The following is a 4,493-nucleotide window of genomic DNA, read 5'->3' as shown; positions in this document are numbered from 1 at the left end:
TCAAGTGAAATTTCCAGTCACCTGGGATTGTACATAATCACATGCAAGTCATATATTAATCCTAAAGGCCAAAATGTGACAATAAATATCTATTTGAAGATCCTTATGATCAGCTATACATAAAATCTGTACACACAAAAAAGCTCAAATTTGATTCCATTTTACTATATGGAATCAGCTATTACTATAAAATGAAGGCCAAAATATGACAATAAATATCTATTTGAAGATCCTTATGATCAGCTATACATAAAATCTGCACACACAAAAAAGCTCAAATTTGATTCCATTTTACTATATGGAATCAGCTATTACTATAAAATGAAGGCCAAAATATGACAATAAATATCTATTTGAAGATCCTTATGATCAGCTATACATAAAATGAATGAATCAGCTACACAGTTGAATTCCTCTTTTCAGGAGAGGCATCTGCAAAGCCCAAATTCATTTTAATATCAATTCATCTATCATATTCCATGCAGTACAAATAAAATAGTAAATAATACAGTCCTGGGGAGCTCAGATAAGTGAAAGATTTTCTTTTTCAAACATTTCAGTCAAGTACTTTTATGGATCAAGTTTTGTTCATTTTATTCTTAGATTGTAAACAAGTTCCTTAAATTGATGTAGCCTACCAGTGTAGAAGTTTACATATCAGAATATTTCCTGATATCTATAGAAAGTGACGCCTGGGCATGTGACAGTACAAAAAAACAAATGTTCCTCTTCTATTAATCCCTGCTCCAACATTTCCCCACTGTCCACTTAATTCCCCTGAAGTCTGTTCTTAGAAGATATACTAAACATAAAAGTCAAAAACTCACTATCAGCAGGATAGCAATACCAAATTATTTAATTTGTGTTGGCTCTCTCTTTTTCTCTTAAAAATATTTAATAACTCATTGCTGAAATGAATGATACTACATCTATGCCATAATATGCAATAGTCACAATGAATAAAAATCAATATGGCAGGAACATCAACCAGTCTGAAATTCTCCCAACCTAATGAGACAAGAAAGCTGTACCCACATGTGTATAGCTAACACTGAACTAGATTTAAACATCAGATCTGTACATAATGGTACTCTTGTTAAATACTTACGAATTCTCTATATACTCACATGTAAGAGACAGGCTATGAAATTAGTTGGGAATTATATAAACTGTGTTTATTTTATCTAAACATATATTTTTGTACATGTCCTTATACAAATGTGTGCATCTCTCCACAACTACCCTCTTAACTTTAAATCTATATTAATGTCTTAATTACATGTAGACATTATGTTAATCTATTCATTTAAAAATCACTTAAAAATATATTTCAAACTGGCAATAACAGTATCATTGAAGAGTGGATTTCAAGGTATATACTATGTTTTTACATTTCTGTATTTTTTTAACAAATTATAAATGTGGATGATTTGGGGAAAGTGCTTGTCCGACTCTTTGAGAACCCATGGACTGTAGCCCGCCAGGCTTCTTTGTCCATGGAATTCTCCAGGCAAGATTACTGGAGTGGGTTGCCATTCCTTTCTCCAGGGGATCTTCCCCACCCATGGAACAAACCCAGTCGCCTGCACTGCAAGCAGATTCTTTACCATCTGAGCCACCAGGGAAGCCCTATAAATAAGAGAGGAAATTGAGAGTTTATCCATAATATGTTACATATTTCAAAATGGAGATGTTCTATTTCATCCATGAAAAAAAAATTCTAAGAGCTAATACCACCATTTCTTACAGATGATTTTTAACTCCTCTAGAATAGCTGGAATATTTAGCGTGCTGAGTCAGTGTTCAACAAATACATCACAGAAGAAAGTGAAAGGATGATAATTTACCAACATTGATGCACACCTTCATAAATTACAACCCAGTTTGATACTTTGTATTATTCAGTTCCCATGCCTATTCGTATCCCCTTTTGTAGATGAGGAAAAATGGCCTCTATGCAGGGGACATGTGACATGAGTAATCCAAGCCAGGATCCAATCTCTGCCATGTCTTCAGATCATCATGCCTGGCACTTCTTTCCATTATGTTAAATGTATACTACTACCAGTGAAGAACTATGTTCTTCAGACCAAAATGCTTTCCTTTTACTTCCAGATCTTTGAGCATTATAAACTACTCAAAGCACATGGACTTACTAGGGTAAAAGCCCCCTCCTGACAGCCCAGCATAAACATATTCAAAGTATTCATCTAAAAGAAATGAATTTAAATGAAATGTGTCTTTAAACTCAATATCTACTTTCTTTTCTCAGCTTTTATTTCTTCCTATTCCCACAAATGTTAGCATATGACAGAGAATACAACCTAGATACTCAGTTCACAGAAAATAAATAATAATACTGATAAGCTCTTCCACAGTTTTCTGTTAGAGACCCAACAAAACACAGCTGAAATTTGTTCAAAGCAAGAGAAGAAGGAACATTGTAGAACATATAAACTGACAGTTCCAATGGAAGAGGAGTGCAGCTTTGCCCCCTACTCCAGGGCAACTTCTTGAGATATTTTTGGTTGCCACAGTTTGGGGGTGCTGCCACTGGCAAACAATCTGGGGGTGCTGCTACTGGCATCTAGTGGCTAGAAAACAGAGATACTACTAGGTATTCTACAATACACAAGAAAACTCTTCCATTCTAAAATTGCATAGCCTCAAATATCAATAGCACCAGGGTTAAGAAGCTCTCATAGACATGGGTAATACAACTACAAGAAAGGCACATAATTAAGCAAACCAAGGAGTCAAAAGTCCTCTACTTATTTTTTTTTTTTTTTAAAGAGAAAGGACACCTTACACAGGCTCTATCTTAAATCTCTCAATCTCTTTCTCTCACTTTTTACTCAACTACACTGCATCAGATACATGCACTTGAGATTAGTAAGTTTTTCCAGGTCAGTAAGTTCAATGTGCTCTCCTAGTTCTGCTGAAGTGTACATGCACGTTTAGATTCTAAAAGACAGTTATATCAGGTTGCATAATAGAAGGTATACTTCAGTCTTCTAATCAGCAAGTCAAATACACAACAAGTGGGGCACACAAACTTGTGAACACGTGGTTTATATTTTACAGACCATAAAATCAACAAAAGCATAAGAACAATGTTTATAAAAGCCCAATGAATAGTATTTTGTATTTACTATATATAACACCCTTCACATAAAGAATTTATAAACTTGAACCAAATGATTCATTCATTCTCATGCTTCCAATTTATCCATCCAAACAAACAGCACATCAGAAGAAATAATAATTTCCAATATACTTTATGTATAGATTTTGATCAAGCACTGGTGGCTATCAATCATGCTTACAGTTGTTGTAGCTAATTACTTTTAACATTCCCTGGATAGAGTTACAGCTAGAGTTTCCTGTTAGCTACCTTTACTCTACAATTATATTCCCTTTGCTACCGGGTTATCTTTAAGTGGGCATTTTTGTTGCATCTAAAATAGCAAATTTTCATTTTTCTACCTCCCATCGTTGTCAACGTAGAAAATCAAACTTGGCCATTGGTATCATTTTATGTTTTCCTCCCCTTTAAGTTAGCTACCTCTGTAAAAAAGCATCATCATTATGTTTTACGCCATATTCCTCTAACAAGGTCCATTAAATGAATGCCTTATTAACTGAAGAAATGGGTTGAGCTGTACTAGGTTAATTTATCTTCAGGAAGTCTGAAATTTAACCTATAACAGAAGGCTTGAAAGAAACCAGTGATGATTGGTTCCTGAACCAGAGCATTAGACTATAGAACTAATTCTCTACCAACATCACATCCTGCCTCTCTCCTCTCAACAAGATACATACAAGATCTAGTCTGTACCTCTAACTCTTGATTCAGAATTATGTATTTTCTCTGATAAGACAAGTCCAATGAAACAGAGGCAGACAATTACTGCATAAGGAAAGCCCCCTGCTTTGAAAAATCTGTGGGTGATTCCAGAGTGGAAAATAAAGGTTCCAAAACATAGTCAGAGACTATAGGTTTTTTTTTTTTTTTTTGGCTGCATAATAAAATCTTTCTGTGATCTGTCTCTCTCAGCTCGAAGCAGTGATGCCATCACCTGAGCAAACCAAAAACCAGAATAATTTTAGCTAAGATTTTCACTTTAGTATTTCTACATTTTTAGCAGAGAAATAGCAAGGAGATGTACTCTTGATTAATCTGAAAGTTCTTTAAATACAGCAGGCATGGATATAAGGAAATACTTTAATAATTAGCCAATACAATTTTATCTTTCACCTGTTACATGACTGATCTTCCTAGTTCCACATCTGCACGCACCACACATACACACTCATGCAAACATGCATAAGGCATAATTTTACCTTGTTTTTAAGACATGAACATTAAGACGAAATAATTGTTATTTCCAAACTCAAACAAGTCAGGTTCAGGAAGTTAAGAAATGAGTTAACAAACAAAAGGGCATGTACTAAATAAAGAGTTTTGCTGAGCGCAGGAGCCTACCTAATTC

This window comes from Capricornis sumatraensis, chromosome 18 (genome assembly GCF_032405125.1).
Source record: "Capricornis sumatraensis isolate serow.1 chromosome 18, serow.2, whole genome shotgun sequence".
Taxonomy (NCBI): domain Eukaryota; kingdom Metazoa; phylum Chordata; class Mammalia; order Artiodactyla; family Bovidae; genus Capricornis; species Capricornis sumatraensis.
Note: the sequence above shows the minus strand (reverse complement) of the source record.